This window comes from Lissotriton helveticus, chromosome 9, assembly GCF_964261635.1.
Source record: "Lissotriton helveticus chromosome 9, aLisHel1.1, whole genome shotgun sequence".
NCBI lineage: Eukaryota > Metazoa > Chordata > Amphibia > Caudata > Salamandridae > Lissotriton > Lissotriton helveticus.
In genome coordinates this window covers 275,533,093-275,547,631 of record NC_136070.1, presented here as the reverse complement: position 1 = coordinate 275,547,631, position 14,539 = coordinate 275,533,093, and the positions used below count along the sequence as shown (strand labels likewise).

Genomic DNA, 14,539 nt, shown 5'->3' with positions numbered 1-14,539 from the left:
CGCGCACCCTGCACTCACAGTGATCACTCTGCACTCACAATGCTCTTGCGCTGTTTACCCTGTACCTCACCCTGCAGTCACACGAGTTCACCCTGTACCTCACCCAGCAGTCACACGAGCACACTACTCAGCCTGCTCATGCAACACTTCACTCACCTGTCCCTCTCATGTATGCGATCGGAGTTAGGGCCAGCCCTGGCTGGGAGTCTTAGTCCTACCCCCCGGCCCCCCGAAGTTCGGGTCTAGTTGCGCCTCATGTTGCTTCCCACGTCGGATGTACGTTTCACTGCAAGGAATTTACATTGGTTGTATCCTTCCTGAAGATTCCATTTTCTGGCAAGCAAGAGTGAAGAGCTTTTTGTATTATGTTTTTAAAGCCTCGCTCCTTTCCCTTCGTCCCACTACTAGTGGGAACGCTGGATGTTTCAAGGAGGAGCGTATTTGGCATTAATGCCATAGATGCTAACTTTGGTTCTGGGGACCCGGGTTCGAGTCCTGGTATCGGCTCAACATTTTGTGATCCTGGGCAAAATCACTTATGTTCGAGGCATGTGGGCTGCTGAATTTATATCTATGCATAGATCGCCGCCTAGTGTTGGGTCCGGATGATTGCACATTGTTGTCCTGGAAGAGTCTTCGAAGTATCACGAGATAGGTGGCTCCCCCCCTGGACTACAGTGCGCATGGGCATCCCCTCCATGCTCAGATTGTTTTTTTCCGCCATTGGGTACGGATGTACTTTCTTAGCTTAAGTTAGGAATATATATATAAACTCTTTCTCAAGGCCAAAAGGCCTTCGGGGAGTCGGTATTGTCTTTCGTTCGGTGCCTTACGCTTGTTTTCACAAGTCATCGACGAGATTGCGTTTCGACGACAGAGGCCCCATCGACGATCGACGATGGAACGAAGTCCGTTCAAGCGCTGCCCCGTTTGCAACTCGAAATACCCTCACATCGACGTGCACCCGGTGTGCAATAAATGTCTCTCACCGGACCACGACGAGGCCAGCTGCATGGCCTGTTCGAAGTTCAGATCGAAGAAAACTCTTCGTCTTCGACGCGCTGCACGACAGTCGGCGCGGGACTCGGCACCCGATCCAGAAAATATCTTCGGGGGTGACGGCGAGGAGGGTGTACAAGAAGAGGATCCTGCTCAGCACTCTGATCCCGCATCGGAGCAAGACTCACCATACCATGAGGACGAGGAAGAACTCTACGTCCATGATGAAGACATCGTCGAGGTAGGTGACGACGTACCACCTCTCGGAGCCGTCGACGACGACTCAAGCGAGGAGCTAGGCCCAACCGCAGTAGCGGGGCCTCATACAGACTCTTCCACGGCTCAGGTCGAGGCATCGCCGGAAGGCCTTAGCCAAGATCTTCATACAAGTTCTCTAGTCCCGCTTCGAGGCCCGACTAAGAACATTTCCAAAGAGCCATCGGTCGAGCGGCCACAATCAGTGGAGCAATCGAAACAGAAGCATAAAGACACAAAAACGAAACCGAAAGTGTTACCCACAACCATCGGCTCGAAGACTTCGGAGCCTAACAAGTCAAAACGTGTGCTCGACCCCTCGGGGACGACAGGGGGCGTCGACCCGAAGATCGGAGCGACAAAGCCTGTGTCTACTGTTAAACACGTCACGCTCACGTCGACGTCGAAGCCCGGCTCCAAAGATGGCACCTCTTCCGAAGGACTCAAGGCCCAAAAGGCCGTCGAGCCGAAGATCCAGAAGCCGCAACTGGTCAAGGCCTTCGAGCCGAAAACCACCCTCGGCACAAAGGAACAAACCTCAAAGACCGCAAGCGTCCCTGCTGCGCAGCAATGGATCGAGTCGACAAAAACCCACAAGCACACTGACCAGTCGGAGTCGGTCGGATCGAAGTCGAAGTCTTCAAAGCAAGTCGGTCCGTCACCGATGCTTTCGGCGCCGATCAAATACGGCCTGCGCCCAACGGCAAGACCTAAGGCTGTCCAACTTCAAAAAGCTACAGACTCATCCAAGTCAACATCAGTAGCTGCACCCGCCCAGCCTCGAACCGAAGACGTTCAGTTCCAGCCACTGGCCTACGACGAACAGTCGAAATTATACATCGACTCCGAATCAGGCAGGCTCACCGTTTACAAACGGACAATCAGGCCCGAAACACCTATGGAGCCTTACAAAATACCACTAAAGAAAAAGAGAGACTCTACTACATCTCCTATCCTTTTTGAACCCATACACCCATATGGGCAAGACAATACCTACTCACCCACACCAGTCACTGAGGATGTGGAGGAAGGGGACAATGAGGAGCAGTTTAACTATCCCATTGACGCAGATCAGGATGAGTCCCAGCCATGGGCTGACACTGTTGACCCTGATGAACCACACACCACCCCTGACACTCAGTCATATGCAGTCAAAACGTCGCCTACTGAAGACACTGCTGCGTTTAACGCACTCATTGAAAGGGCAGCCCTTAACCACGATGTCGACATGCACGCTGACCCTGTGGAGGAAGACTTTCTTTTTGATACGTTCTCGACGTCAGAAAGATCTGTAAAGACTCCGTCTATGCTCAAGGGTGTGCTCAAACATGCCAGCGACATTTTCAAAGAGCCCACTAAAGCGAGGGTGGTGAACCCCAGAATTGAAAAGAAGTACCGGCCTGCGCCAGTGGACCCTACGTATATCAAGGGCCAACTCCCCTTGGACTCCTTAGTGGTGGCTAATGCTCGCAAAAGAGCGAACTCTCAAACAACTGGTGATGCTCCTCCTCCGGACAAAGAGTCCAAGATCTTTGAGGCTTCTGGGAAACGTGTGGCGGCTCAGGCAGCTAATATTTGGAGGATCTCCAACACACAAGCCCTGTTAGCAAGATATGACAGGGCCCATTATGACACGTTAGAGCAGCTACTGCAACACCTGCCAGATGCTTATAAGGAGGGAGCAGAAATGCTTATACAAGAAGGGAAGTTGATCTCCAACGCGTCCATTAAGTGTGCGTTGGATGCAGCTGATACTGCAGCTAGGGCCATAAACACTAGCGTAATGCTTAGGCGGCATGCCTGGCTCCGCATCTCTGGTTTCAAGTCGGAAATCCAAACCACTCTACTCAATCAGCCAGTTAACCCTAACTTCCTGTTTGATCCTGAGGTAGACACCACTCTAGAAAATATTAAAAAGGACACTGACACTGCAAAATTCATGGGTGCTTTGCAGTCTCAACCATTCAGAGGCAGTTCCTTTCGTCGCTCCGGTAACAGGGGAGCTTCTAGAGGCCAAGCATCGCATCAAGCTCAATACACCAAAGGAGCCACACAATCCACCTACAACAAGAACAATAGGGGTGGATACCGTGGGAACAGCACCAAAGGCAGAGGACGTGGAAATAATAATACCAGATCCTCCGCCACTAACAAACAGTGACGTCTTGTCACTGCCCCCCGACCATACCACACCAGTCGGGGGGAGACTTCAGCAGTTCCTGCCAGTCTTGGAAAGCATTACCACAGACAGGTGGGTGAGACAACTTATACGTCACGGCTATTGTCTAGAGTTAACGTCCACTCCACCCAACATACCCCCAAGGCACCGTCCTATGTCCGCAGAGCACATGCACTTATTGCAGCAAGAAGTCATCTCCATGCTGCAAAAAGGGGCCATAGAACTCGTGCCTTTAGACCAGCAATGTACAGGGGTGTATTCACTGTACTTCCTAATCCCCAAAAAAGACGGGTCTCAGCGGCCCATTCTGGACCTCCGACCCTTAAACCAATACATCCTATCAGAACACTTTCACATGATCACTTTACAGCAAGTTCTGCCACTGCTCAGTCAGGGAGATTTTCTAGTGACCCTAGATCTGAAGGATGCCTACTTCCACATTCCCATGCACCCCAGTCACAGGAAGTATCTCAAGTTCACCATCAACAACCAGCATTACCAGTTCAAGGTCCTGCCTTTCGGGGTCACTACTGCCCCCAGGGTGTTTACCAAATGCTTAGCGACAGTGGCCGCGCATCTTCGGAGACAACACATCCATGTCTATCCGTATCTAGACGACTGGCTGGTCCAAGCAAAATCGGCCCAGCAGTGTGCCAGCTACATGTCCCGCACGATTCACCTCCTGCACAGTCTAGGATTTTCCCTCAATTACCCAAAGTCGCATCTTCAACCCGCCCCTGTACAACAGTACTTAGGCGCGGAAATAAACACTCTCACTGCCACAGCGCAACCAAACTCAGCGACAGCATGCAGGCACTGATTCGGAAATTCAGGCCGCAACACTCACTCCCAGCGCAGGTGTTCATGCAACTGATAGGCATGATGGCCTCCTGCATCTTTATAGTCCCTCATGCGAGGCTACACATGCGTCCGCTTCAGGTATGCTTAGCACGCCAGTGGAACCAGGCTCACGGACAGCTAAAAGACCTAGTGTTGGTGACCGGTCGTGCATACAACTCTCTGCATTGGTGGAACACACAAAACCTTTGCAAGGGACGACAGTTCCAGGAGCCTCTACCACAGGTGGTGCTAACAGCGGACGCATATCTCCAGGGCTCGGGAGATCATGTCCTCCATTATACTGTGCAGGGACTGTGGACCACACAGCAGAAACGGTTGCACATCAACCTCCTAGAATTGATGGCAATCTTCATGGCGATAAAGGCATTCAAGTTGCATCTCTGCAACAAGGTCGTGCTTATCCGGACGGACAACATGACTGCAATGTATTACATTCAAAAGCAGGGGGGGGACACACTCCCCACAATTATCACACCTAGCACAGAGCATATGGAAGTGGGCCATTCAGAGGAACATGTTCCTCATGGCGGAACACCTCCCAGGCAGGGACAACCAAATGGCGGACCTGCTCAGCAGGCACAGCCATCAGATGCACGAGTGGGAGATACATCCCTCGGTGCTCCAACCATATTTCCAGCAGTGGGGTCATCCAGAGATAGACCTCTTCGCCACGCCAGAAAACGCAAAATGCCACACCTTCGCCGCCAGGTTCCCACACCCGCAGTCTCAGGGCAATGCGATATGGATGAACTGGTCAAACAGATTTGCGTACGCTTTTCCTCCAGCACCACTCATACCGCTAGTGGCTCGCAAACTGAGGCAGCACTCCATGACACTCATCCTAGTTGCTCCAACGTGGGCAAGGCAAGCCTGGTACACCACGTTCCTGGAACTTTCAGTGGTGCCCCACCAGCGACTAAAACTCACACCCAGGCTCCTCACTCAGAGCCATGGAGACATTCAGCACCCAGATCCGCAACAGTTAAGCCTTGCAATCTGGCTCCTGAGGTCATAGAGTTTGGCTACCTAAACCTGCCCCCTGACTGTATGGACATCATCAAAGAGGCTAGAAGACCTACCACCAGGGCATGCTATGCAGCAAAATGGAAGCGTTTTGTCATCTATTGTTCCAATAATGGCATTAATCCACTGGATGCTTCCACGCAAAACATCATATGTTACTTGCTGCACCTATACAGATGCAATCTTGCGTATAGTTCCATCAGGATACATTTAGCTGCAATGGCCGCTTATCTTCAAAATAGACAGCACCTCTCCCTTTTCAAAGTGCCGGCCATTAAAGCTTTTATGGAGGGACTCAAAAGAGTAATTCCTCAGACACCCGCCTTCGCCTGTCTGGAACCTCAACATAGTCCTCACCAGGCTCATGGGTCCACCATTTGAACCTCTTCACTCTTGTGAGATTCAATTTCTCACATGGAAAGTTGCTTTTCTGGTGGCAATCACGTCGCTCAGATGGGTTAGTGAGCTGCAAGCCCTCACTATTCAAGAGCCTTTCATTCAAAGTAATGCTAATAGTGTCGTGCTGCGTACCAACCCTAAATGTATGCCCAAGGTGGTGTCACAGTTCCACATTAACCAAACTATTGAACTATTTTTCTGAAATCCTGATTCAGTGGCAGACAGAGCACTACACACACTAGATGTTAAAAAGGCTCTCCTGTATTACATAGACAGGACTAAAGACTTCAGGAAAACTAAACAACTGTTTGTTGCCTTCTCTCCACAACACAAGGGCAACCCAATTTCAAAGTCCGGTATAGCCAGATGGATTGTTAAGTGCATACAAATCTGTTATTAAAAGGCAAAACGCACATTAACAGTTCCCCCACAAGCGCTTTCCACACGCAAGTTAGGGGCATCCATGGCTTTCCTGGGTAACATTCCTCTAGAGGACATTTGTAGAGCAGCCACATGGACCACCATCCACACATTCACCAAACACTACTGTGTGGATGTACACTCAAAACAGCAAGCTGCTGTAGGTCAAGCTGTTCTAAAAACTATTTTTCAGACTGCTGCAGCTGGCTCGGGCAACCGCCGCTAAGGAGGGTACTACTATTTATTCTATGCATAGATATAAATTCAGCAGCCCACATGCCTCAAACGGAATATGCTACTTACCAGTATGCATCTGTTCTTGGCATGTAGGGCTGCTGACATTTATATCGCCCACTCTCCTCCCCGGTGCCTGTCGCAGCTGTAGCACTCAGTTTTATTCTCAGGCATGGTCATTACTTACTGTATCATACTCCATCTCTGCCACAATGGCGAAAAACAATCTGTGCATGGAGGGGATGCCCATGCGCACTGTAGTCCAGGGGAGGAGCCACCTATCTCGTGATACTTCGAAGACTCTTCCAGGACAACAATGTGCAATCATCCGGACCCAACACTAGGCGGCGATCTATGCATAGATATAAATGTCAGCAGCCCTACATGCCAAGAACAGATGCATACTGGTAAGTAGCATATTCCTTACTAGTTACCTACGGAAAATAAATTTGACCTTGATTAAAGTCGCTGGTGCTTGTTTAACATGTTACAATCCCTAGAGCTGAATCCACAAGCCTAATATAACAAATATTGTGGAGAAAAACATGCACTCCCACACCTGTGTTTTGGGAGTTGTTTTGCTAATCTTTCCTAAATTTTGTGTTTTATGTGAAAAATAAAGCAGCAATGTAATTTTTTGTGTTCATTTTTTTCTTGGAGACTTTTCATTTGAACTTTAGAATAAGCATGTGCACTACAAAAACTTCAGTTTACTAAACACTCTTTCTTTATTTATATTATTTGCCCTTAACGACCTGGGCTCTGCAGGAGGGAATGGCCATCAATGATGCAGAGTACCAGCTTCCAGAACTTTTTTGTCAGGTGGTGGTGGCGGTGGGGGGCTCAACGTGTAAAAAGGTTTAGATGGGGGGGGGGGGGGGGGGGGGGGGGGTCGACCGACAAAAGTTTGAAGACCTCTGCCCTAACACAATATTGACAATTTCAGCCTGTAATTTTGTGTTTGTGAATGGACAAATCAATGAGCATCTAGTATCGATTGATCATACTACGAGGTTCCCCACAGACCAAAGTGTATCCCAGGAAGTGTAACACCTTGTACTGAAGGTATATACAATACACAATAGATTATCCAGTTGTCTGGGCACTATTTGTAATAAACTATGAAACTTTACTAATTAGCAGCGTGTAGCCCAATAGATTGTCAGCTGCATGCGTCAACGCTAAATTATTTGTAACTCTGAATTTAACACGTTTTTTGTCTATTATTCCTTCTTTCATCCCACCCTTCCCTTTCATCCCACCCTTTTATGCATTCACTTATCCCACCCTATTCTATTTTAATATATTTTGATTCCACTTTCCTTCATTTTTACAAGCATTCAGCACCTTCTTTTTTGTTTTCCCTTTTGTCCCATCTGTGAACCATTAATCTATTCCTGAATGCTGTCTTTTTATCCCCACTTCCTACTATATTATCTCTATTATTTGCTTTCTTCACTCCTCTTCTTATTCCCTCTTTTTTCACACTGTTGCTTTATCCCATTTGCCCCCTTTCAACACTGCCTTTTTTACTCAAACTCCCCTTCAAACTTCTATTGTCCATCTTTTTTCAACCCTGTAATTATTACTTTCATTATTTCCCCCTTCACTTTTTACAATTCTCAAATGACTCCTTTCTTTTGTATCTCTCTTCCTTACTTCCTTTTGTGCCTACCCTTTCTATTTTCCCCTTACCTCTTCCGCCTCCTGCTAATCTATTTCTTTCCTTTTCCACTGATATGGCACACATAGCATGATGTTTCGGCAATATACAGGACATTGGTAGGGGTTAGCTTCTTTAGAATTTTTTTGACTAGCTATAGAGAATCGCTCACTACTAATGCACATGCTGCAGACATTTGCACATAATCCGAGCATCTCATGGTCTTAAACTATAGCTGGGCGACTACGCAATTAGTCCATATAAGTTGCACTGCTCTAGGTAACCTCTAAAAAGAGTGTGAGCAGGTCTCTTCTGTAGAGGTGCTCTGACCTTAGCCATTAACATGCAGGTAGTACTGGTCGCACATTATATTTCTCAGACGCATACTGGTCTTTAGTTTCAGATTTGCCATTTATCTACTCCTTGTCATTTCCAGGCAGTTTTCAGCTATGTTGCTTATTTTCATATCCTCTTTCATCCCCTGGTACATGAAACACAATGTTGGGTTTCTTTTGAGCCTTACCCTGACCCCTTGACTTGCCAATTCTCACCTGCCACAGCTTGTGACGGAGTTTATGGTTATCACATGAGGACATTACAAGACTAAACAGTGGAGAAGAGGGGCGGCAATAAGTATCTACATAATTTAATAGCAAAAGCATGATGCAGCAGAAGGTCTCCAGTATTCCACGTGAAAATGCATTGATTACATGTATTAACACAATAACACTGATGAATCATGGTCTGAAGTTCGCTAGGTAAAAGAAATCTGTTAAACATGATGTTCGAGGCATGTGGGCTGCTAAATTCATATCTTAGCATTAGATCGCCGCCTAGTGTTGGGCTCGGATGATTGCACATTGTTGTCCTGGAAGAGTCTTCGAAGTATCCTGAGATAGGTGGCTCCTCCCCTGGACTACAGTGCGCATGGGCATCGGCTCCATCCCCAGATTGTTTTTTTCCGCCATTGGGTTCGGATGTGGTCTCGACGTCTTACTGTCGGAACCAAGTAAAACTACCTTTTAGCGGCCAAAAGGCCTCGATTTTCTTGCGTCGGTATTGTCTGCGCACGGTCTCGAGTCTTCCGTCTCTTGGAGCCGGAAAAAGCGGAGTTTTCTTCGCTCTCTGAACTTTGAGGCCTTCTCATCGCGACACGACTGCAAGCCTTTACGGACATGGAGCGGAGCCCGTTTAAGTACTGCCCGCTCTGTGGGTCCAAGTACCCACACATCGATCTACACCCCGTGTGTAACAAGTGCCTTTCGCCGGACCACGACGACGGCAAGTGCAAGGCCTGTGCACAGTTCCGCTCCAAGAAAACTCTCAAGCTTCGGCGCGCGGTGCGCTTGGAAGCTAGGCAAGCGGCCCCGGATCCGGAGAACATCTTCGGCGACCAGGAAGAAGAGGTCCAGGGTCACCATCTACAAATCTCCCCATCACAGACGGAGGTCGAGGCGGATCCGGGAGACGACGACGGAGTCGCGGGTCAGGTCCTCGAATTCGTCGAAGAGGTAGGAGACGACGATGAGATTTATGGGGCCGCGGCAGACAGCTCGGGGGACGAGCTCTGCCCTGAAGGTTACGAAGATACCGACCGGGACACGGGATCGCCTGTCGGCCTTACCCAGGACCCGTTGCCGCAAGCCACAGCCCCGCCTTCAGGCCCGGCTACGGACTCACTTGCTGGGCACGCTGTTTCGAAACCGAAACTGAAACCATCGGGGTCGTCGACACCTAAAATGGCCGACCCGAAATCGAAACTGAAACCTAAGGACTCGAGTGTCCCTAAGATGGCTGCCGTGCCGGTGAAGAAATCGGTGCCCGTCGCCCCATCGGCTCCGTCGACCTCCGGTCCGCAGAAGCCGAGGAAGTCTGTCGATTCCGATGCTCCAAAATCGAAACCGACGCCCGAGGAAGGGGCCTCCAAGAAAGACGGTCGGCACGGATCAGCGGCTACGGCGCCGTCTAAGCCCGCCAAGGTCGGCTCCAAAGAGGCTACGCACAAGAAGTCTGCGCCCCGGCCTCAAGTATCGGAGGTGCCGAAGACGGTTTCCGCGCCCAAACCGCACAAGGCCCACGAAGAAGTCGGATCCGAGGAACCGCTCCATGCATCCTTGTCGGCGTCGAAACCTACTGACAGTGTACCGTCCCCCATTGCGGAGTCACTGCAGTGGATCAGGGAGAAAGCCTTTGCTCCTTCGGCTCCAAAACCATCACCGCAGCCGCAAAAGGACACTCCGGCAAAGCCTTCTGGAAAACTCCTCTTTCTCTTGCCACCTAAGGAGGCGCCGAGAGCGTTTTCGACGAAATCGGCTCCGAAACAGGGTTCCTCGCTGGCTGACCCTCTTCCACGTCGTGTACTCGATTCGGAAGAAGATTCAGAGCGTGTCATCGATGCTGCCACCGGCAAGCTGACACTCTATAAAAGGAAGATCACTTCTGAGCCGGTGGACTCCTACATCATCCCACTGAAGAAAAAGAGGGTGCCCCTTGACGCCTCGGGCCTCACGGAACCGATCCAGCCTCATCCAAGACGGAGCCCCACTCCCTCCCCAGAACACTCTGTGGGTGAGGGGTATGATGAGGATGAGCAGTACAATTTCCCTATCGATGAACCTGATGTACAACCGGATTCATACGATGACACTGGTGACCAGACCACCCAAGGTGTGGGCCAAGACCCGCAGACCTTTAATGCACGTGCATCCCCGACTGAGGACTCAGCAGGATTTCATGCACTAATTGAAAGGGCGGCGGCCAATCATGATGTGGACATGCATGCCGACCCGGTTGAGGAAGACTTCCTTTTCGACACATTTGCAATATCTGAAAGGACAGTAAAAACACTTCCTATGCTGAAAGGTGTCCTCAAACATGCTGGGGACATTTTTAAGGAGCCTACGAGGGCGAGAGTGGTCAACCCTCGCATTGAAAAGAAGTACAGGCCTGCTCCTGCGGACCCCGCCTACATCCGGGGACAACTGCCACTGGACTCTCTTGTGGTTGCCAATGCCAGGAAACGTGCCAACTCACAGACGACGGGTGAAGCTCCTCCCCCGGATAAGGAGTCCAAAGTGCTAGAGGCAGGGGGCAAAAGAGTGGCTGCGCAGGCAGCGAACTTTTGGCGCATCGCCAATACACAGGCGCTCCTGGCGCGTTACGATAGGGCGCACTACGACACCCTAGAACAGGTTATACAACACCTGCCCCCACAGTTCCAAGAAGGCACAAAAATGCTTATTGAGGAAGGAAAGCTAATATCAAACGCAGCCATCAAGTGTGCACTTGACGCTGCGGACACAGCTGCTAGGGCTATCAACACTAGCGTTATGCTGAGAAGACAAGCGTGGCTCCGCATCTCAGGGTTTAAGCAGGATATTCAGACTACAATTCTTAATCAGCCAGTCAATCCTGATAGTCTGTTTGGTCCGGATGTTGACACCACCCTAGAGAAAATAAAGAAAGACACAGAAACTGCTAAGTCTATGGGGGCCCTACAGTCCCAACAGTTTCGTGGCAGCAATTTTCGTCGCTCAGGTGCACGTGGCGTCACCAGAGGACAGATGGGCCAACAATCCCAGTTCTCCAAAAGTGGGGCGCAATCCTCGTTCACTAAACAGAACAAGGGAGGTTACAGGAATAACAGCAACAGAGGTCGCGGCAGAGGAAACAACAGCTCCCGCACCTCTACTCCAGGCAAACAGTGACTCTCTGTCACTGCCCCCCGACCACCTAACACCTGTCGGGGGGAGACTGCAGCAGTTCCTGCCCGTCTGGAGACACATCACCACAGACAGGTGGGTGCGACAACTAGTTCAGTATGGTTATTGCCTAGAGTTGAAATCCACTCCACCCAACATCCCACCAAGGCAAAGGCCTATGTCCGCAGAGCACTTGCACTTATTGCAGCAGGAAGTAGTGGCGATGCTGCAAAAAGGCGCAATCGAGCTCGTGCCGGTGGGGGAGGAAGGCACAGGGGTATATTCCCTGTACTTCCTTATTCCAAAGAAGGACGGTTCTCTCAGGCCCATTCTCGATCTACGTCCCCTCAACCTGTACATACTTTCGGAACATTTCCACATGCTTACACTGCAGCAGATTCTTCCCTTGCTAAACCAGGGAGACTTCTTAGCAACCTTAGATCTCAAGGATGCTTATTTCCATATTCCACTACACCCGTCACACAGGAAATACCTCAGGTTCACTATTCAAGGCAGGCACTACCAGTTCAAGGTCCTACCCTTCGGAGTCACAACAGCCCCGAGGGTGTTCACCAAGTGTCTAGCGACAGTGGCGGCGCACCTCAGGAGGCAGAATATCCATGTCTACCCCTACCTAGACGACTGGCTCGTACAAGCCAAGTCGGAGCAACAGTGCGCTGCAGACATGTCGACTACAATTCGCCAGCTTCACGATCTGGGTTTCTCCCTGAACTACCCAAAATCGCATCTTCAGCCGGCACATGTCCGGCAGTTCCTGGGTGCTACGATCAACACCCTGACAGCCATGGCTCAGCCAAACCAAGTCAGAATCGACAGCATTCAGTCGCTGATCCAACGATTCAGACCACGACACTCCCTGCCAGCGAGAGTGTTCATGCAGTTGATAGGCATGATGGCCTCCTGCATCTTCATAGTCCCTCACGCACGGTTGCATATGCGCCCGCTCCAGGAGTGCTTAGCGAATCAGTGGACACAGGCTCGTGGGCAATTGACAGACCTAGTGTTGGTTACCAGTCGGGCATACGACTCTCTGCATTGGTGGACTCCACACAACCTTTGCAAGGCCGACTGTTCCAAGAGCCTGTGCCGCAGATTATCCTGACAACGGACGCGTCTCTCCAGGGATGGGGAGCTCATGTGCTCACTTACACAGTGCAGGGACTATGGACGACGCAGCAACAAAAGATGCACATCAACTATCTGGAACTGATGGCAATCTTCATGGCGCTCAAGTCCTTCATTGTACATCTGAGCAACAAGGTCGTGCTAGTCCGGACGGACAACATGACCGCAATGTACTACATTCAAAAGCAGGGAGGCACCCACTCGCCACAGCTGTCTCATCTGGCTCAGAGCATGTGGAAGTGGGCCATTCAGAGGAACATTTTCCTCATGGCAGAACACCTCCCAGGAAAGGACAATCAGATGGCGGATCTGCTCAGCAGATACAGCCATCAAATGCACGAGTGGGAGATACACCCTTCTGTTCTCCACCCGTACTTCCAGCAGTGGGGTCATCCGGAGATAGACCTGTTTGCCACAAAGGAGAACGCAAAATGCCGACTCTTTGCCGCCAGGTTCCCTCACCCACAGTCGCAGGGGAATGCGATATGGATGAACTGGTCAGGCAAATTTGCGTACGCTTTTCCGCCAGCCCCTCTAATACCGCTGGTCGCAAGAAAGCTAAGGCAGCACTCCATGACTCTCATCCTGGTTGCTCCAACGTGGGCACGCCAGGCTTGGTACACCACGTTCCTCGAACTCTCAGTGGTGCCGCATCAAAGACTGCGCCTCACGCCCAGTCTTTTGACGCAGAACCATGGAGACATTCAGCATCCAGATCCTCGACAGCTCAACCTGGCGATCTGGCTCCTGAAGTCCTAGAGTTTGGATACCTTAACCTGCCTCCGGAATGCATGAGTATCATCAAGGAGGCGAGGAAACCAACTACTAGAGCATGCTATGCTGCTAAATGGAAGCGTTTTGTCATCTACTGTACGTCCAATGACATCAACCCACTAGATGCATCTATCCCCAACATCATCTGCTATCTGCTACATCTCTACAAGTGCAATCTGGCGTACACTTCCATTAGGATACATCTATCAGCCATAGCGGCTTATCTTCAAAACAGGCAGCACCTCTCTGTCTTCAGAGTGCCCGCCATTAAAGCCTTCCTTGAAGGTCTGAAGAGAGTCATTCCCCCAAGGACGCCACCAGCTCCGGTGTGGAACCTCAACGTCGTTCTCACCAGACTGATGGGACCACCATTTGAGCCACTACACTCGTGTGAGCTCCAATTCCTTACGTGGAAGGTGGCTTTTCTTATAGCTATTACGTCTCTGAGGCGTGTCAGTGAGCTGCAAGCGCTCACAATACAAGAGCCATTCATTCAGATTCACCCGAATAGGGTAGTGCTACGCACTAACCCTAAATTCCTTCCTAAGGTGGTGTCACAGTTTCATCTAAATCAGACCATTGACTTACCAGCATTCTTTCAAAACCCGCAAACGGTGGCGGAAAGGATGCTCCATACCTTAGATGTACGAAGGGCGTTGATGTACTACATAGACAGGACACAACACTTTCGAAAGACAAAGCAACTCTTTGTTGCCTTCGCACCACAACACAAAGGCAACCCAATCTCCAAGGCAGGGATAGCCAGGTGGATTGTTAAGTGCATCCAGATATGTTATCAGAAAGCGAAGCGCACATTAACAATACCCCCCAGGGCGCACTCCACGCGCAAACTGGGGGCATCCATGGCTTTCCTGGGAAACATTC

The 14,539-nt window shown here is 50.3% G+C and overlaps 1 protein-coding gene across 2 annotated transcripts in view; it reads left to right on the top strand.

The window, feature by feature from the left end:
• Nucleotides 1-14,539, top strand: part of ALKBH1 (alkB homolog 1, histone H2A dioxygenase) — a 53,112-nt gene that overhangs the window by 20,194 nt on the left and 18,379 nt on the right. The window lies entirely within an intron of this gene.